The sequence below is a fragment of the Equus quagga genome, chromosome 17 (genome assembly GCF_021613505.1).
Source record: "Equus quagga isolate Etosha38 chromosome 17, UCLA_HA_Equagga_1.0, whole genome shotgun sequence".
Lineage (NCBI taxonomy): Eukaryota > Metazoa > Chordata > Mammalia > Perissodactyla > Equidae > Equus > Equus quagga.
Window position 1 is genome coordinate 47,279,889 of NC_060283.1, and position 22,531 is coordinate 47,302,419.

The 22,531-nt window shown below is 39.9% G+C and overlaps 1 protein-coding gene across 2 annotated transcripts in view; it reads right to left on the reverse strand.

Annotated features, from left to right (window-relative positions):
- Window positions 1-22,531, reverse strand: part of ACSL3 (acyl-CoA synthetase long chain family member 3) — a 72,773-nt gene that overhangs the window by 40,041 nt on the left and 10,201 nt on the right. The window contains exon 2 of one of the 2 annotated variants that reach the window (XM_046644058.1): window positions 11,524-11,581. The exons of the other annotated variant lie outside the window; for it this stretch is intronic. The gene's annotated coding sequence lies outside the window, so the exon portion shown is untranslated. The remainder of the gene's footprint in view (window positions 1-11,523; window positions 11,582-22,531) is intronic. 2 annotated transcript variants of the gene reach the window in all.

Genomic DNA, 22,531 nt, shown 5'->3' on the forward strand with positions numbered 1-22,531 from the left:
GCAGTATTGTCGCAGAGGCAAAAGACTGTTAAAGTAACCAGACTAGGCCCAAGATGGAGTCGCTCATGCTAAGCGCCACGTCAGCAAACCAAACCTTAACAAAGGGTCTATGCTCGGCTCTCCCAGGAAAGACAGGCCAAGGTCAAACAACCAGCACTTGCCTGCTCAGCTCCAAGACTTCCCGTTGCTCCATGTAAGGCAGTAACCCTGCTTTAACCCATGAGCAAATGCCCAGTCTAACTCCCTTGTTCCTGCTCACTTTGATCTATAAAATCTCTTGCCTTTGTACAGCTCTTTGGAGCTCTTTTCTATCTGCTAGATTGGATGCTGCCCAATAATCGCTAAATAAATCCTATTACATCAGTTAATTGTCTGCAGAAAATTTTCCTTTAACTGAAAACAGAAAACAATCTAACTCAATCAAAGAATGGCCAAAGAACTGACAGATCCACAGCATGCACAATTACGCAGCCATCACAAACATGTCACATGTACATGCAACTGACCTGGAGGGACTTCCATGTAACTTGCCAATTCCATTTAAAAAAAAAAATGTATATACAGGTACACAGGCTTTATGTTTGACTACAGAAAAGGTATGGACAAGTGTCAGAATTCTTAAGTAATTATCTCTAAATATGTAAATGCAGTTATAATAGGTCAAAGTACACTAATTTTCCACCACAAAGAATATGATAACTTCCACCTTTACTATACTCTCAGAACTGCTAATTAAAGTAACAAGATGAGTCAAGTTTAACAACATTAAATGAAAATGACCCATCACTATTTATACAATGATAGATGAGCAAACACTAAATCTTAAAATGTGAAACTGTGTAACCAGCCAGCTTCAAACCCTAAAATATGTTTTTAAAACATTCTGTGTAAATGGTCAATTGGGTTACATCAAAAGAAGTTATTTACATCTTCTGTCATTTTAACTAACAATTGTTTTAGATCATAATGATCAAGTCTAAGGAAAATCTTTCCCTGTGTGGCCTCTATTACCTGAGAGGAAGAACACAGGAGATGTGGGGAGAGTGGAGGAGCAGGGAGGACAGACAGGATTTTGTGTCACTGTCAGACAGCTGAAGATAGAGCTGGGGTTATGAAAATAATTGTGCATAAAGTAATGGAGATTAATGCCCACCTACAAAATCACCCTCAAATGATACCCTACAGGGATATGAAATTCTGACATTAAGATAAAATTTAATGTTTTAAATGGTTACTAAGGAGTATTAGTAATATCACAGGCATACGACCTATATTAACTCCCCATTTTTCATTACAGGCAAAAAAAAAAAAAAAAAGCTATGACAAGCTTCTAGAGACAACATGTATTTCAGTAATGCAAAAAAAAGTAAACGCCTGAATTTATGGGGGAGGGGGCAGGAGGCTGCCACAGGGATCATATTCATACTAGGAAACGGTTCTACCTTCTTAGCTCTGGTTGCTGCTATCTAAACACGGAAACTTCAAGAACCTCTTAGACTCAGGGGAGATGCAACACAGCGGCATTTCAATCCATTAACCTCCACAAGCTGGAGGACTAAACAAGGAAAATGGGAGCCACGCTCAGAATCTAAGACTTGTGCAGAGTCCACAGGAGGGAAGAGGTCAGTGACGCCATTATATTCACTCTGCTAATACAGCAGGTCTCTTCTGCCCCCACACTCACCCCCATCAGGAAAAGGCACCTCAACTTCCAGACCAGAGGAGGAACCCCAATACTTGTGGGTTCTCCTATAAATTCACTGAGAGCACAGTGTGTCCCAGGAAAGAAAGGAGGTGATGATAAAATGCTCCAGAGAGGACATCTTGATACCCCACAGACAATATATTTCCTGGTTAATCTTGCCCACCACCCAATCCTATTTCCTCCTCTGTGTTTTCTGTGCAGCCTGCAACACCCAAACATGCATTAATACTACGTAACTGTTCATATCTGAAAAAACATACAGCTGAACATTTTACTCTAATGAAGTATAACTAAGCGGATTGCACAGCGATGGACATCAAGGAATGTGTATTCTGCTAGCATAAATGTGCCTAAAATTTTTCACCATACTTGCAATAAATGGGAAACAATTCTGAGTAGCAACCAAGCAAGCACTGCATAGGGAACTTCATATTATCTCATTTAATTGTTACAAAAACCCAACTTCAAACAGACTGTGCCCAGAGACACTTACACCTAACAGATGGGGAAGAATTTTAACATACATGTTTGACTCCAAAGCCCACCCAAACTTTCCAACTCCCCCAGACTCCCTAAACTCTAGGGTCAACACTTCATTGTTAGTAAAAAAAAAAAAAAAAAGGGGGGGGTGAAGATAAAATAAAACAGAGTCCTTCACTACTTTAGAGACTCTCCTTTCCACAAGACTAAGTGACAGTCACCTTCATTCTCCAGAAACTGAAAGAGTCCCTGATAAATTATCCAAATAACTTACACTGAAATAAGAAACCATGGTCAAGAAGGGCAGAAAGAAAGACCTCCTCCCCAGAACTAGGCTCTAACAAGCTGTAATGGAAAACGCACCCAGCAACTAGGGTCTGCCATCAGGAAAGAGATTCTGTGGAGGTGGGACCCTGGGTCTGATGAAGATGTTTGCCTCTCTGCTTCCCATATAATAAAAATAACATGAAAAATACATATCTAGTTCAGAATAGTTTTAAAACATTCACTGATTGTATGCACTGCAGCCAAAAAAAGAAAGAAAAAAAAAACAGACCCAACCGTAGAAAAGTTTTTAATTCATACAAATATCAACGTCCGAGTTAATTTATTCTGTCTCAGTACTGCATAACACAGTGATTCTCACTCTTCCTTTACTGAAGGAAAGCTGAAGCACTTTCCCTTTCTAAACCACAAATATTAACACAATCTTTAACAACTTTGAAGATTTCAGCTCTGACTTGAGGCATCACTGCTCTATGAATGAAATTCGACTGTACGGCTGAAAATCGAGATCATTAACCCCATGTAAGCACTTCCTTAATACAACAAACAAAAAGGTCAAGGAATTCTGGACCAGAAAGTCAATTAAAGACATTCCTGGAAGATTGAGTCATATTACCATCTGGATTAGATGGTCTTTCAATTCACAACTAGGAAATTTGTGGAGCAAACAGTTTGGTCTTTTTCTTTTTAAGGCAATTATTAAAAGTTAGTACTTATTATAACCTCAGAAAATAAAATTTTGGCCCTAAAGACATATATTGGAAAGGAAGGAGGGAAGCAGAGAGGGAGGGAGAAAATTGAGCAAGACTTTCCCTGAATACATTTAAATTAAAAATTGAAAAGCAGCTCACGAGCCAACCGCCCTTACACAGCCCTCAGTCACCCACCGTGACTGTTTCACCTCTTCAGTCCTCTTATTACACTAGCTGAAATAACAGCAGGGCTCGCGAGAACTCTCCTTAAACCACAAATACAGTCCCCTGACTTCCCTAACCATGATCCAGACACATTTTTCTTTCAATCTACTTTTAGTCCATCTTCCTTTTCTAAAGTCCAAGTCAGATATACTAAAACAAAAAAAAAATGCTAGGGGCCAACCCAGTGCAGGGGTCTGGAATTGGCCACCCCAAGATATGTCTCTTTGGCATGAGGATTATTTGAGGCTGATTGCTTTTGATAAACTGGGACAGGGAAGGAGGCTTTGAAAAGTAGAATTTACTTACCCTTTGTAAGAGACATTTACATTGTAAAGGAACTCTCCATCCGTAAAGATATCTCCAGAAACTCTTAATCAATGGGGAAAGCAAGGACTTAAATCTGCATTTTATTGTGCTTGTCTGGTAACCTCCTGTAACTGACTACCCTCCCCCTCCCAACGTTGGCATTTCCTTCAGGATTAAGCATCTTTCCTTAGGCTAGGAACTGATTGCTGCGCTCACCTGTGACCGCCCAGCTCGAGACAATAGGCTTGCCTCCTGCTACGCCCTGTGAGATAGCAGACCCACTACCTGCTATGTCCATCAAGCGCTGTGCCAACAGGGCAATCCTGTGACTTTTGTGGGAGGGACATTTCAATCATATGTGAAATACCCCGTATGGGGGTATACAACCACTCTGTGCACCCCACTTCTTTGGTGCCCTTTCTTCCTTCAGGAAGAAAGGCCCCAGGCCATGGTTCCTCATAAAGCTTTGTTTAATTTTCTCTTGCTATTCTGTCTCATGTGAATTTAATTCGTTCTCCGGCCAGATGAACCCACATTGGATAGAGGAAATGTCTTCCTCCCCTACACCAGTGTTGGAGTGGTTAAGTTCACACGCTCTGCTTCAGCGGCCCGGGGTTCACAGGTTTGGATCCTAGGCACGGACCTACGTACTGTACATCAAGCCATGCTGTGGCAGCATCCCACATACAAAACAGAAGAAGATGGGCACAGATGTTAGCTCACGGCCAATCTTCCTCACCAAAAAAAAAAGAAGAAGAAAGAAAAAAATGCTGGGTCTTGACATAAAATCAAACAGGAAACAGAAATTAGGCAAGGGAATTTATACCTTTTTCAGCTTGCTACAGAACAGAGATTTTAAACAGATACATGCACAAGCATACACACAAACACACACACACACATGCATACCCACATCTCAGCTCTGCCACTAATTACTATGAGACTTTGTCCAAGTCACTAAATCTTTCTTTTTTTCCCCTCCCCAGTACACAGTTGTAAGCCATTTCAGTTTCTTCTATGTGTGATGCTGCCACAGCATGGCCTGATGAGTGGTGCAAAGGTCTGCACCCAGGATCCAAACCAGCAAACCCCGGGCCACGGAAGCAGAGCAGACGAACTTAACCACTTGGCCACGGGGCCAGCCCCCTGAGTCACTAAACCTTAATCTGCTCACCATTAATGTCAATGGAATTCAACTCAACCTATTTTAAGACTAGACTCTACTGATGCCTAGGGCTCCCAAATCTATTAGGAGGACTGACAGTCATCAAACAATGAAGATTTAAATCACCTGAAGAACCCATTTCTGTCTTGTACATAAGGTGCTTTCTCTCTTTTTTGGGGGGTGGGGGGGCAAGAGTTCCCCTGCTTCAAAAAAACAAGCAAAACACACTCAAGGAGAGGATTTCTAATTTCCATTTCAAAAATTCTAACATTTTCCAATCAGATCAGATTGTCTCCACGGTGGGCAAATGAACAGGTACAGGAAGGGGGTGAGGACAGCTTTGCTCTTTTTCATTGCGAATCATGTGAATGTACTATCTAACCAACAAAAATACTTTTTAATATTTAGTCTAAAAACACTATGATGGGTGGTCTATGAGGATGTGCAGGTGTTTGACAGACTGAGCCAACAAACATGGGATGGGCTCAGATCTGGGTTCAGTTTCCTGACAAGTAAAGGAGCACTAACTGCTTCAAAACAACACACGCGCACACGCACGTGTGCATATGCACGCAGGCGCACAAACACACACACACACACACACAGCAGTTTTAATGCACTGGCCAAAATCTGGTTTCATATACTTATCCCAACCCCTTGCATCTATCTCTGTCCACACGGCTGAAAGAACAAGTCAAGGACCCCAAAAAAGGAAACTGCCAGATGGTGCTTCCTTAAGTAGACAAATGTGTGAAGCTGAAGGTCCGCCAAAAAAAGCAGCTAAGTGGACTTTTTACACACCAAAGTGTCCTTTCACTCTTTAGAGCTGCCAGATTTAACAAAAAAAATACACGATGCCCAGTTAAATCTGAACTTCAGATAAACAGTGAACAAATTTTAGCGTACGCATGTCCCATGCAATATTTGGGACACAGAGTAAAAAGTTATTTGACTTTTATCTGCAAGTCAGATTCAGCTGAGCGCCTTGTATTTTACGTGGCAGCCCTACTCCCACCCCCAGTCTACCACAAAGTGTGACAATTAATTAGGATGACCCACCACTCTGGTTTGCCGGGGACTGCGGGGCTTCCAGGGACATAGGACTTTGAGGACTCAAACCAGGAAAGCCCCAGGCAAACCAGGACAGGCTGGTCATCCTCCAATCACTCATTTCATGGGTAAGCAAACAAACTGCAGCCTCGGCTCCACCACCCACCTTTCTGTACCTTATTTCCCCATATCTGTCATCATTTATCTCATGCACAAAATTTAAAGTGAGGACAAAATGGAATGTGGTCCAAATAAAGGACTTTGGAAAAATGCAAAGGCATTATAAATGTTAGTTATTAGCATAGCTAGTTTGGGTACAAAGTTCTGTTTCATGCAGAATTTCAAAGCAGACGACTACTTTTTTCTTTCTATGCCTCATTTGATCTACTGAAGGTACTATTACTTGAACACTGGCTTCACTGCACATAAAAAACGTTCAAAAGACTTGCTCCTTTTAGAACTATGGCAATAAGCTTCTGATGCTAGCCCCCCATTTACTCACGTGTAACACGAGACCAGTCCCTTTAACATCCCCAAGTTCCAGATTCACTGTAAAACTGGGGTGACATTACCTCACCAAACTCCCCTTAGGAACAAACAAGGAAAGCAGGTGAAAGAATTCCACATATACTACAAAATACGGTGTATGTTTTAATAGCACTTTAAATGTTGTTGCTTATACAAAACTATGAATACCAATATTTTCCTTTTATCTTGATTATTTCTTACTCCCACAGACTCTGAAAATACTGAAGTCAATTCAACTGTACCCTTCCTGAGGGCTCCGGTTACAGAGCCAAAGAGACTGGCTCTGACACTTAGCTCTACTATTAGATAAATCACCTTTCTAAGCCTCAGTTTCCTCATCTGTAAAATGTGGAGAATCATAGCTGTACCATTTAAGATTATGAAGAGGATTCAACAGTTAATAGGTGTAAAGGATGTAATACTTGCCTCATAATAAGCATTCAAATCTCAGCTGCTATTATCATTGATTCAGGCTTAATACATTTACCATTTTAAAGGTTAGAAGGGGCTGAAATCATATATCCATCCATGAAGTCCCTCATAAAATAACAGTAAGCAAAAAGAATGATAACGATACTTAACATATCTTGTATTTGGAATCAGTTGTCTTCCATTTAGCCTCCCTAGTTAGGTAGTCAGTTTTGGGGATTTCTCTCCATGAGCTTCAGTTAGATGATTACAAAATTATTTTTGTTCAAGAAAATACACATACTAAAAATGCTTTTTTTCTCGTGTCCAGCCCTCCATGCTAAAATTTAAACGGCCTTAGATTTTATGACACAGAACTGCTGAATCCTACTTTCTGGATCGCACTCCAGTCTGAGAGGCAGAGAATACATGTGGAATATAATTCAGGACCAACTCTGCTTAACCAATTCAACTTACACAGCCTCCAGACACCTAAAAAGGATGACCCTCAATAAGCTTCCCCAACTCTGAAGGTTTCATAGTCTTAGGTCCACCCTTAGCAACCTCACGCCACGACCCAGCAGCACAGGGGGCGTACTCAGAGATGGCTATGCAGCCCATTCATCTACCTCCTTGTCACCCAACCACACACACCGCAACACCCATTCAGGCTTCTGAATCATTCTGCCTCAACTTCCTCATCTATGTGAAACCTATTCCTACTCTGCTTTCTACTTAACCTTCCCAAGCCACATACCCCGCCCTTCTATTATTATATCCAAAAGGAGTGATACGAAATTCTCTATAAAGAAGTAGAGCTTTTCATTAGAATTCTGTTCAAGACTGAGTCATTGAAGGGGACCAAGGGGAATGGCATGTGCAGTCACCACATTATCCAAATGGTAGGGCAGGAGCCCCACTTAGCAGCATCATTTTGATATATTTATCAGCCTGTACTAACTAGCCAAGAAGTGAATGCCTTGACTGTATTAAGACAATAATGAATAGGACCATTTACCCTTTAGTACTACTCCTTATTTATTCCAATTATCTCCAACAAAATGGTTAAAGAGAGCCAACTGTATAAATATTTAAGGAGAACATGAACTATTAGCTTACATAAAGACACCAGCTTTGCTACTCGGTACTAAGGGCCTTAATTCCAACTCAGTCCAGCTGAGCACTATTGTTAGTATTAGAGGAAACCGAGCAGACAGCCTAATTTTGAAGTGAAAGTTGTTTTACTTGGATTAATAACTTCACTTTTGAATTTGCCTATTTTCTTCCCTAGAAAAAAATAAAAAATTAAATTAAAGAAAACTCAAAGGCCAGGGGCTAAATATAATAGTTCCAAACATATGAAATATGTCAGCAAAAGTAAACGTGCTTATAACAAAGTAAATATGAGGCTTAAGAAAAGACAGTTCTTCAGGTTAAGTCTAGCCTCTGAGAACATAAAGAGATTCAAGTGTCTAAATTAAGATTTTCAAGATATTTTTAAAATGTTTACCTCATCTATGACTAAGAGCTACAACAGCTTAGAATAATTTTGCATCTGAGACTATCCAATCTGTCTATACCTTTTCTCTTCATTTCAAGGATTTATCACTTGCTCAGTGAGATTCCTCAGATGTTTTCTTATCTTTTCCTCCATTTCCCTCCTCACTGTAGAAGCCCTTCTTAGCTGTATCTTGGCATATCAGTTAAAAACAAACTTAAGAAAAAGCAAATACCAAATATAATTAGAAATTACAAATATATTGTGGGAATACATATAACTACAGGATAAATTACCTGCATCACAACTAACATTATATCAACTTCATTATTTGTACTACCTAAACATTAAAATAGTTAAGAATAAGGTTTAAACATGCAGTTATATCCTTTAATCAATATTGAGTCCTTTATTGTATTTTATTTTATTCATATAATCTTATTCATTTTTTTTCCTTTTTTAATTCTTTACATAAAATATTTTCTTCTTCCCATAAATTCTCAATTATTTTACCATAGTAAAGCTTTTCCTAAACAACAGGTTTTAAAAGAAAAGCTAGTGAGACAAATAGTTGTCTTCCCTCTCCTCGCCTCCATTCTCCAGTGTGCCCAGTTTTCTGACCTCTGCAGTTTTTCCTTAAGTGTTCAAAAACTAGATTGTGTTTTAAAAATAGAAAGCACAAGAAAAAGGAATCCCCCACCAGTAGCTATGAGAAATACTTGGCCCAACTCTAAGGGAGTTGAGCCAAGGGAGCAGAGCAGCAAACCTCCTGCTGTCCCCATCTCCTCCCAAACTCCTCAACCAGACCATGTTCATAGACACAGGAAAACACTCTGACCCCTCTCTCTACCGCAGGGCTGGATGCACAGACGACACTGCGCCTCCCTCTGAATGTGGAGCACTGCATCTTCACGATGAGGGACCAAGTCCTGGAGGCCATCAAATTGGCCTACTCCATAAAATATCTGAAGATAAGTTACTAGAATCACGTACAGAATATACCTTTTTTAACCAAAATAACTGAACACCAAGAAAAAAATAAGAGTAATGAACTTGCTGTGAATCTGTAACACAGATTTAAAACACTATATAACAGCTATAATAAAAGCCTAAATTTATTCATATACAATTCTATTTATTAATGTTCTCTCTCAAATTCTCCATGTCATCTTTAGACAGACTACTAAATAACACTAAAATAAAACTCTATAGCTTCTCCAGATTTTTTTAAGGAGTTTAAAATGCTTCAATGCAACAATTACACAAAGGACAAGCACACAAGTGAATGAGCTTCAGTTTACATCATTTCCTAAGTCAAAGGACTTCTGAATATGGCAGTTCCCACACATGAAAAGGTGGGGTTCTAAGTTTTAGAACTCAAAACAATGGATTCCCCAAAAAGTCCGTGAAATTCCCTTTACTTCACGGCAGAGTTAACCTACATAAAAATGACAAAAAATTTCCTTCCTCTTTTTGGATACCTGATCAAGTTTAGGCAAAATTATGAGAGACAAAGTGACCTTTGACCTTTGTCACTTTGCCGTACCATTTTTTTCCCATGTACCTCCTTCCTCCCTTCAGAACAGATGCACTGAAACTCCAGAACCACTCCTCCTTCTACCCCTATCTGGCTGACCCTCTATAAAGGCAACACTAATTGCAGTCATTTACATAAATGCCTTACTAGTTAATGCCTATTGTTTAGTATTCAGTAAATTATCTCTGCCATTTCAATTTCATTATAAATCCAAACTCTGTTGATCCATTCTTAGCTAGAAATTCAAAGTCGGGGGTTTCCATAACCCACTAATCACTAAAAGAAATCTGTAGAGAAAGTACCCTGTTCCAACGTATTTACTTAGTCACTTCAAAGCACTCTTGATCTAGCCAAGTGTATCCCTTAAGAAGACGTAGGCAAAGAAATGTCTAAAATAAATCAAAGCGAAGGCACACCAAGGAGCAAGGCATAGTCCTGTGTGCATCACACGTGCTGCATTAAAAAATGGTAATCTTAGCTACATACCTAAAAGGCCTGGAAGGACACACTCCAAATTCTAAGTAATTCCTAGCAAAAGAATCGGACAGACAGGGAAGTTTCCCTTTCAGTTACACACCCCTACACTGTTTACAGTTTTTAACAACATATTATTTGTGTAATTTCTTTTTAAAATCAGCAGAAAATGTAAACATCAGTAAATTCAACTCCTGTGGACAAAGATTTTGGAATGATCTTCTGAGAAAAGATGATGTCCACAATCATGATTCTAACAGGTAAAATGCTTATTGCCTTTATATTCTCAAAGCACTTTGCCAACACACACTCTTCCTTGTAACAGTTCTATACCACTTTACTTCCCTTTCATAGACTGCGAAAACCTTTCAGATCCTTTGATCCTTCGATTCTTGCCCCAAAATTTCACAAAGTACTGTAAGGAAAGAATAAAACTGTACTAGATTTTACCCCATGACAACTGTAAGGGACACGCAGAACTTTCCGTAGATTAACAAAACGCCCACTGCTGCACAACTTCTGTTAAAATGTCCAGTCAGAAATTTAAAATAACAGTAACCCAAATTTTAAATGACCATCACGTGTTGAAACGGTAATACCAGTCTAACTAGTGCTAAACTTCACGGGGCCTGCTGAGGGGCCGGCCCCGTGGCCGAGTGGTTAAGTTCGCTCCGCTGCAGTGGCCCAGGGTTTCGCCGGCTCGGATCCTGGGCACAGACATGGCACCGCTCATCAAGCCATGCTGAGGTGGCATCCCACATGCCACAACTAGAAGGAACCACAACTAAAATATACAACTATGTACCAGGGGGGATCTGGGGAGAAAAAGCAGGAAAAAAAGAAAAAAGATTGGCAACAGTTGTTAGCTCAGGTGCCAAAAAAAAAAACAGGCTGCTGAGCTCAAACTCTGGCACAGGTACTTAATGAAATGCAAACTGAGGAAAGGAAGGTAGACAATACTGCTGAATAACACGGCTTAATGTTCCAAAGGGTTTGTATGGAATTAAAATTAGTATGAAAAGTACCTTCTCATAACTTCCATAATTTTACAATCACAGAATGGGAAAAATCTGAAATTTTTTTCTTTCACAGTTTAGCCACACTTGGTTCTAACTTAATACATTTTATGCCTAAAATAGAAAGATTTTGTAATAAAACTAAGCATTTTACCAGTTGACAAGGGCAGGAGGTGCTAGTGCCTTCAGGATAGGTGCCTTTGTTTCAACACCTGTCAAAACAAACACATGAGGACAAGCATTACTACACGTAGTCTGGTTAATCAGGGCCAATGTCACCCTTCTCCTGGAGACAGTTCTACTTCTAAACCTCACAGGAAAACTTCTGCCGAGTTTTTCTATAAACACCATCTATCACACTAGCAAATGATATTTTATCATGCAACCTTTCACTGAAAAAGCATATTCCACTACACACCAATGAGACTGGCCAAAACACAGACATCACGGAACACTGGTGAGGATGTGGAGCAGCAGGACCTCTCATTCACTGCTGGTGGGAAAGCAAAATGGCACAGCCACTTTGGAAGTCAATTTGGCAGTTTCTTATGAAACCAAACATACACTTATCACATGATCCAGCAATTGTGCTCTTTAATATTTAGCCAAATGAACTGAAAATTTATGTTTACAGAAAAACTGCACGTGAATGTTTACAGCAGCTTTATTCATAATTACCAAAACCTGAAAGTAACCAAGACGTCCTTCAGCAGGGAAACACACAAGCTGTGGTACACTCAGACAGAGCAATATTATTCAGATTCAATTCAATATTATTCACGCTAAAAAGAAATGGGCTACGGGCTACCAAGCCACGAAAAACATGGAGGAACCTTAAATGCCTATAACTAAGCGAGAGAAATCAATCTGAAAAGACTACATACATATGATTCCAACTATACGACATTCTGGAAAAGGCGAAGCTATTGAGACAGTAAAAGGATGAGCAGTTGCCAAGGGTTAGGGATAAAAGTGGGATGAACAGGCAGAGCTCAGAGGATTTTTAGGAAAGTGGAACTAGTCTGTATGATACTAAAAGGGTAGATTAGATGTCATTACACATTTGTCATAACTCATGGAATGCACAGGACCAAGAGTGAACCCTGACATAAACTAGGGAATCTGGGTGACGCTGATGCATCAAGGGAGGCTCCCCACTTGTAATCCATGTACCACTCTAGCGTAGGATGCTGACAGTGGGGAAGGCTGTGCAAATGAGAGGGCAGGGGGTGGACACGAATCTCTGTGTCTTCTGCTCAAATTTGCTGTGAACTTGAAACTGCTCTAAAAAATAGTCTGTTTTTTTTTTTTAAAAAAAAGGACATCCAAAATTCTTTTTAAAAAGTATATTGAATGTATTCACATTTTGGTGGTCAAGAAGAATAACTACTGAGACTTACAAACAGTATTTCACTCTGTATACAACACTTTTATACATTATCAATGATTTTCTCAATCATTTATGAAGCAGATGTTAGCTGTCATTACAGTCATTTAAAAAAATATATTAACATCAGCCCAAAGTCATAGAGCTAGTTAGCAGAGCTAACATATTTTTTAATCAAAATTCAGCACACTACTGCCTCATTATTTATTTCCTCATTCTCTACCAGGCAGCCAGATACACTACAAAAAGGTTAGGCCTAAAAACCAGATATATCTGGGTGCAAAATCCTTGCTCTGTTTCTTACTATCTATGACTTTAGACAAGTTCATTCATTTACTCATCCATCTGTCCATCTGGGGGGAAAAAATCTTACAAAACTTACTTGTTATTTCTTGTGTCAGTTTCCTCATATATAAATTAGGACAACAACGTATATAAACAATTCATATCCATATTTGAGGAATTACTATAAATAAAAAAGACAACTCGATAGAAAAAATGGGCTATGTAAACTCAGAAAAATTCCAAATGTCCATTAAACAGGAGCAAAATGGTCAATCTCACTAGTTATTAAGGATATGCACATTAAAACAGTATCATTTTCCTCCCCCATCAGATTCTTTTTAACGGAACAAAAATCACAAGTATCGTCAGGGATACAGGAAACAAGACAGCTTGGGGCACTGCTGGGAAGTGCAGCCACTCTGGAGAGCGATTAGGTAGCATCCAGCAAAAGCTGAAAATGTAAATTCATAGGACCTGACAAAATCCCTTCGAGGACCTTTTCCCTGGAGAAACTTTGGCACGTGTGCATACTTAGTTTACCCTGTTTTGTTTTGTTAATTAAATGGTCCAACGTGACAGGTCCTAGTATTTACTGGGCCTTCAGTAAATGCTGAATCTCCTCCACAGCTATTTACTACATGCCTGCTGGGCTCCAGACCTAGCTTCTCATTCTGGCAATGAGACAACAGTATCGCCAAGTTCCTACTCCAGGGGTAGACACTGACAAGACAGATCATTCGGACATGGCAGAGACTAGTGAAGAAGTACACAGACCTTATTAAGAAAACAAGCAAACGCAGTTCTCTGTCTAGGAGGGGAACAGAACGTCAAGGAAAGGTGACTATAAGTTGAGAAGACCCATATATTTTGGCCAAGTGGACAAGAAGAGAGGGAAGTGCAGGCAATAACAACAGTGTTAGCAAAAGCACAGAGGTATATGAGAAAAGAACTTAAGAAAATTCTAAGTACTTGAGGAGGCTTTCCTAGATCATCCAGTGGGCCCTAAATGCCATCACAAGCATCCTTACAAAAGAGAGGCAGTGGGAGAACTGACGCACACACAGGAAGGCAATGTGAAGACAGGGCAGAGAGATCTGAAGACGCTGGCCCGGAGACTGGAGTGATGCCACCGAACGCAGCGGTCACCAGAAGCTCAAGAGGCCAGAACAGAGTCTCCCCTCAAGCCTCCGGAAGGAGTGCAGCCCCGCCAGCACCTGAATTCTGCCCGCTGATGCTGATTCAAACTTCTGGCCTCTATTAACCAGAAGAGAATAAATATCCGTTGTTTCCAGCCGCCCTAGGTAACAAACACAGCTCCTCAGGCCATTGCCCTGTACACCACCCGTGCGAAGTGCTACGTGGCAGACATTACCCGGGGCTCTGAAGAGCCACCCAGATTTTTATGCAGGAGGATGGCATAATCAGATCTCTGTTCCGTAATATTAAATCTAGTGCCAATGCTGTTAATTTATTGATGGAAAAATAAACCAGAAACAGAAAGATGTATCAGAACCAAAAATCCAGACAGAAGATGAAGTTCTGATCACCAGATATTTGAGAAAAACCACCATGACGAAAGACAGAGACAAAAACAAAAAGAAAGGAGGGAAAAGGAAACTCAATGGAAACAGACAACATAGGAAATAGGGGGAAACTTGAAATATGTTTATGTAATTAATATTTTCAAAGGGGTAAGGGAGGCTATTACATCCATGAAACAGGAATAGGATATGCACATTAAAACAAAAGCATGAAAAATAAGAAAAAGCTCCTAGAAATTAATAATAGCACCTGAAATTAAAAAGCCAATAAATATATTAAAAACAGCTTGAGAATATTATCCCAGAAAGGAAAGCAAAAGCAAAGAAGGAGAGAACAAGAGTCAAAGATTTTTTAAAATAAGGTATCGAATTAGTCCAAAAGATCCAAGATATACTAAAAGGAGTTCCAGAAAGAAATAACAAAGAGCATGCAGAGGGAGAGACTACTGAAGCATTCTGGAATGAAATACCCAGAGCTGATGGTGACACCTAGTCTTCAGACTGAAAGGGCCTGCTGAGTGCTGAGCAGACGAACGGGGGAAAAATAACTGACCTCTAGACACAGCCCTGTGAGTTCCCAGAGCACCACGTCTAAGAATATCCTAAAAGCTTCCCAAACACAAAAACCAGGTCACCTACGAATAAAGCTGACCAACAAACAAGGATACTTTTCAGAATAAAAGCACGTGCTACTATAAGATATAATGCGGGAGTGTTCCAAACAAACCAGGATATATAGTCACCCTTCCTACAAAGGAACAGGAATCCCATGCTAGCATGGGAAGTCTTAGCAACACTGGAAGGCTACGTACAATGCCTTCAAAGTTCGGAGGGAAATGAATTTTAATCTAGAATTCCACTCCCAGCTAAATTCCTGATCGACTACAGGTAGAATAAACAAATTATATTATATAGACATGCAAGGACTCAGAAAACTTACATTCCACTAACAAACACTGCTAAGAAATTACTTTAAAAAGTCCTCCACTGTATGCACATATTCCTTTGATAAAGTTTTAAAGACAATATTTTCAAAGCCAGAATTGATTTGTTTTATAATCCATTTTACAAGAGCTAGTATAATGCTGATTCCAAAATCTGCCATACCACATAGGATAATCTCTCTAGCAAGTATGAGAAAAATATCCTCAAATATCAGCACGTCTAATCCAGCAGAGTTAACAGAATGACACACCCTGACCAAGCATGGCTTACTCCACAGTACAAAGATGGCTCACTGTCAGGAATTGGGGTGCTCTCCAACACCAACAACCAATTCTGATTCCCCAGGTACCAACGGGGTGTTCAACAATTCAATTCTGACACTAACCACCCAGCGTTAGCGCAAATCCCACAGGACTCAGTCCCACAAGACTGTTCCCCACTTCAGACACCAGTTGCATATCCCCCGCCAGCTATAAACCAGGGATTCCCACAATCCCCTCCTCAGGTTCAATAATTTGCTAGAACAGCTCACAGAAATCAGAAACACACTTTACTTATGTTTATTGGTTTCTTATAAAGGATACAACTCACGAAGAGCCAAATGGAAGACGTGCACAGAGCAAGGTATAGGGGCGGAGGGGATGCAGAGCTCCCAAGCCCTCTCCAGGTGGACGTGTCACCAGGACTTGCCACCACCAGGAAGCTTACTGCACCTCATCATTCAAGAGTTTCTACAGAGCTCAGTCTCCAGCCCCCTTACCCTTACAGGAGGTCAAGGGTGGAGCTGATCTGAGAGCTGCAAACCCTCAGATCTCTCAGTCTTTCAGGCAACCATCCTCATCCTCCAACTATCCGGGGACCCCACACCCCCCCCCTCCCCCAGTCACTTCATTAAGGTAAACTCATGTGTGAGCAAAAGGAGCTTTTAGGAAAAACAAAGACGCTCCTATCACTTAGCAAATTCCAAGGGTTTTAGCAGCTCTGTGCCTAGAGGCGAGTAAATATCAATAATTAACTTTAAAAGGTACTTCTTACTCAGAAACAAAAGAAAACTTCTTTAATAAAAGCAGATGTATCAGAAACCAAAGGCAAACTCACACTCAAAGGTAATTTCCATGACAGTCAGGGACAAGACAACGAGGCCAGCTATGACCCTAATTATTGTACACTGTTAGGAAGGGTCTAGCCCTGTAACCACTAGCCACACGTGGCTGCTCAACACTTGAAATGTGGCTTGTCCAAAAAGATGCGCTCTAAATGTAAAATATACGTGGGACTGCAAAGACTTAGTATGAAAAAAAGAATGTAAAATATCTCACTAATAGTTTTTATATTGATTACACGTTGAAATGATATTTTGGATATACTGGGTTAAATAAACTATATTAACGTTAATTTAGCCTGTTTCCTTTTATTTTACTTAATATGCTCACTAGAAATTTAAATTACATACATGGCTCACATTTGTGGCTCTCATTGCGCTTCTTGTGGACAGCACTGCAGTCCAGGTAATGCAATGACAAGAAGAAATGAGGAGGATGAATACCGGAAAAGGGGAGAGAAAAATCACCACTATTTGCAGATAACTGGCTGTCTGACAAGATCCAAAAGAATCATCCGAAAAATATCCAACCAGAGTGGTAGAATTCACTAAAATATATCTGGATACTGGGTAAATAAAAGAAATCAACAGTTTCCTATCTACTAGTAATAACCAGTTAGAAAATGAAAAGGGAAAAGATCTTAGAACAGCAAATGCAACTTTAAAACACTTCCTGTACACAACACCTTAAACATATATGTATCTATGTATGTATGTTATGTATAACATGCCACTGACAGATGCTAAAGACCTGCACATATGTAAAGACACACTAGTTCCTGGGTAGAAAGGATAAACATAATCCCACCAAAATTAACCTATAAACCAAATGTAATCCTAATTAAAACCCTACTGGGACTTTATTACTTGTTTGTTTTGTATGATTACTTGATATATGAATTCCAAAGTTTACCTAGAAGAAAATATTTTAAGATTAGCTAATAATGTTTAAGAACAAGGATATTTAGTGCCCTATTAGACGTCGAAACTAATGCTAATTGTTCTGGTGTAGAATTTAAAAACAAGAAATGGTCATGAGACTTTTATCTTTGACGATAGTGGCATTTCAGATCAGCCGGTAAAAGACAGATTATTCAATAAATTAAGCAGCATCAAAGAAAAATCAGAACTGAGCCAATGGCTGAATTTAAGTCCTAGAAAAATGAGCAGATCCCTGAAGCAAACAACCAGCCTAGCGATCCTCTCTTTCCCAGCAACCATGTCCCAAAAAGGAGCTGTGCCTGGGTCTCTTTTCTGATCATAAACAATCTCCCATTCCATCCCTGCAGCCTGCACTGCCCATGCTGGCTGGCCTGTGACTGCTAGCAGCGCTGGTTCTGTTTAAACTAGGTGATGTCACTGTGCTCCCATCTCTACCCTAGCAGACTCTGGCAAGCATGGGCATCCACAGGGATCCAGTGTCTATGACCAGTGAGGCCTGTCTCAAAAATATAGACGTGCTGGTCCAACCTATTCTCTCCAGAACTTGGAACTGGGATATGGAATGGGAGAGAATTAAACGATGCTGAGAGGACAGCCAAAGTAAACTCGCCCTTCAAGGCGCAGCTGAAGCCTCATGTGCAATTCTCCTTGGTCCCACAGACAGGGCCCAATCAGTCCCTCTGTGCAGATTCCTGCCTCCACTCCTGCCCACCATAGAGACACAGGAACGAGCAAGGAATGAGGACTCATACATAGCTTGAGACAGCTGGAAAACAGGAAATATGGGGGACGTTAGAAACAGAAATGGAATATAGAAACATGTTGCAGACAGAACGAGACAGATTTTTAAGCAAGGCATTTGACCAAGTTTGTTTTTCAGAATGATTACTTGGGTCAACACAGAAGTCAAACCAGAAAGGATTCCAGGTGTATAGTTATTACAACAGCTCAAGTGAAGGATGAAGAGGTCCAGAGTCCAGGGCAGGAGATACAGAAGCAGCAGGACCAACTGCAGAAACTCTTCAAAGGCAAAACCAATAGGATATGGGCAGATGTAAAGAGTAATCTTTGAAGACTAATGTCAACATTTTTAGCATGGGAGAATGGGTGACTTGCAACAGATATGAGGAATACAGGAGGAAGAGAGATACATTCGAGAGTGCATGAGTACAGTCTGGACATTAAGTTTGTGGGGATGACCAGAATGATATTCAGAATATTGTCAGAAATACAGGACTGGGGCGCCAAACAGAATTGAAGATGTAGATTTTAGAGTCATCACTGACTCTTTCCATACGAGAGTCAAAACCATGAATCCCTAGAAAATAGAATATTCAGTTATAAGACAAAAGGATTAAGGACAGACACAGTAAGAGCCAAACAGAAAGGTAAAGAAACCAAGAGCAATGTCCTAGAAGCCAAAGGCAGACATGAGGGTCGATGAGAACATTGTCAGGAGTGTCAAAGGCTACAGAGAAGGCGAAACGAGGTTATGATATCAAAGTACTACAGGCAGTTGGCCTGGCCTGAGACAATGCATCACACTTTCTTGCCTTTTTTATCACATAGTTTTTAAATTATATCTGTACATATTATTCAACAAGCTAGCAACTTGAATGCATACTTTATCAACATTAAGTCTACTCTTTCAGCGTTCCTGGGCTCCCACTAATAAGTATACACAGGTTATTTTGACATGAGGTGGTTGGCTTTTGAAAATTTTTCTGGTATTATGCTCAAATCTTTCAACTCAATTTAATAAACACTTACTGAATATCTCATGCCCATTACTGTGCTGGGCGACGGGGATGCAAAGATTGATTCATTCAACAAATATGAGTGTCTTCTACACGCAGGGCGCTGGGTGTGCATCAGGGAATAACACACGAATACCCCTGTCCTCCGAGCTTTCTTCTTAGTGGAGGGACACACTAAACATGCTACTCTCCCTCCCTTAGGGAGCCCAAAAGCAACACACTGTGTTTTAGACTTACCTAAAAAGACAAGACAGCAAATAATTTATTATTTCGTAAAGCAATTTGAAATTAACAAGAAACACAAAACTGTAACTACTCCCCTATAGTTAACATGGCTGTCCTCTAGCATCATACAATATAAATAAACATTATTAACTTAAACATGCACACAGTCAGCTCTCAGTCATCTGTAGGTAAACTATCCACGCATCAAGAGCAATTCTCAATACTGCGACTCATGTTTCTGGGTTACATCCCATCCAAACATCTACCACGTGATCTTCTAAAACATCATATAATGTTAAGAATAAGATATTCACAAACTAACTCAAATTATCACATGCCAGTTTTACTGTCCACCATTTTTCAAATGAACTTTCAGAGACACACTTCCTAAGTCCAACTGCCTTCCTTCATTTCCCAGACAGAGCCAGCTAACCCAAGTTCTTCAGTCCCTTCCCAAACTCATTCATCTCTAAAGCTGCCTTCAAACTAATAAGCCTCTAAGCATGGGCCCAGCTTTTACCTACTAGTTCAGTCTCTAAACTTTAAGGATCACAATTTCCTTTTGGTAAAAACTGCTGGCATTCCAAATGTGTGTACCTTTGATATTGTATGTATGTACAATTGTTCTAGCATACTGGAAACACCTCAGATCATGCATAAAATGTAGAAATTTTAAAAAATAAATAAAACTTCTAACATTCTCTTCCAGCACCTTAGAGATGAGTTGCATGCACACCCTGGAGCAAGTGTACCCTGCAAGACTAGATACCATCCTTATCTTAAAGAAACTGAAGCTCAGAGGGTAATTTGCTATAGTCACAAAACCACAAAACCAGAGGCAGAACCAGGTTTGGCAATTCAAGCAACAGTGTGGTCACAAAGCCCCAGCCCTCATCACTCCTCTCTACCACATCAATCTCTTTCCTTACACAGGGGTCCCCTGAGCATCCCACTTGACCTCGTACCTCACTCCCAGCCAGCCACTACCTCCCACAACCCTTCCATCTCAAGATGCTTTTGCATGGAACAGGTATTCTTTTCATGCCTCAGAAAGTGATATACGAACTAACATTTTGAATTTCTAAGGACTGTGCTCTGCTGTCTAAATATGCATCAGTCTCCAAGTCAGGCCCAGTTTCAGAGTAAATGATGACTATAAATTCTTAGACTCTAACACACTAGCAATATGGAAAGTTACAACACAAAACGAAAATTACTTAGGAAAATATTAATTGTGAATATTTAAAACTAATGATTCCATGTATTATGGCTCATGTGGTTTAATTTCAATTAATGTTAATTTCTGTTTATGTTAAAATTTTGTCAAGTACATTTTTAAGAGTAATTCATTCTGGTTCATTCTGATTTTCTATGGAACTAAATAAACTCTTTGCTTCACCTTAGAACTCAACGACCCTGCTCTTTCCCCAAACAGCAGGTACCAAGTCCAGAGATCAAGTCAGTCTCCAACAAGAAGAGAAAAGATTTCTGTTGTTTTAGTGTCACAGTAAAAAGGCCAAACTCAAGGTCCAGAATGAGGATCACTGCAATCCCAATAAAAATAAAATAAGCAGAATAAAGTATCTAAGAATAAATTTAATCAAGGAGGTGAAGGACTTATATACAATGAAAACTATAAGACATTATTGAAAGAAAGAGATGATGACATAAAGAGATGGAAAGACATTCCAGGCACATGGATTGGAAGAATAAACATAGTTAAAATGTCCATACTACCCAAAGCAATCTACAGATTCAATGCAATCCCAATCAGAATCCCAATGACATTCTTCATGGAAATAGAACAAAGAATCCTAAAATTCGTATGGGGCAACCAAAGACCCCAAATTGCTAAAGCAATGCTGAGAAAAAAGAACAAAGCTGGAGGCATCACAATCCCTGACTTCAAAAGGTACTACAAACCTACAGTAACCAAAACAGTGTGGTACTGGTACAAAAACAGGCACGCAGATCAATGGAACAGAACTGAAAGCCCAGAAATAAAACCGCACATCCACGGACAGCTAATCTCCGACAAAAGTGCCAAGAACATACAATGGAGAAAAGACAGTCTCTTCAATAAATGGTGTTGGGAAAACTGGACAGCCACATGCAAAAGAATGAAAGTAGACCATTATCTCATGCTATATACAAAAATAAACTCAAAACGGATGAAAAGACTTGAAGGTAAGTCCTGAAACCATAAAACTCCTGGAAGGTAATATAAGTAGTACACTCTTTGACATTGAACTTAAAAGGATCTTTTCAAATACCATGTCTTCTTAGACAAGGGAAACAAAAGAAAACATAAATAAGTGGGACTTCATCAGACTAAAGAGATTCTGCAAGGCAAAAGAAACTAGGACCAAAACCAAAAGACAAACCACTAATTGGGAGAAAATATTTGCAAATCATATATCTGACAAGGGGTTAATCTCCATAATATATAAGGAACTCACACAACTGAACAACAAGAAAGCAAACGACCCGATCAAAAAGTGGGCTGAGGAGATGAACAGACTTTTTTCCAAAGAAGATACACAGATGGCCAATAAACACATGAAAAGATGTTCGACATCACTAATCATCAGGGAAACGCAAATCAAAACTACACTAAGATACCACCTTACCCCTGTTAAAATGCCTACAATCACTAATACTAAAAACAACAAATGTTGGAGAGGGTGTGGAGAGAAGGGAACCCTCATACACTGCTCGTGGGAATGCAAACTGGTGCAGCCACTATGGAAAATAGTATGGAGATTCCTCGAAAGGATAAAAATAGAACTACCATATGACCCAGCTATCCCACTACTGGGTATCTACCCAAACAACTTGAAACCAACAATCCAAAGTAACAAATGCCCCCCTACGTTCACTGCAGCACTATTCACAACAGCCAAGATATGGAAGCAACCCAAGTGCCCCTCCACTGATGACTGGATAATGAAGATGTAGTATACATATACAATGGACTA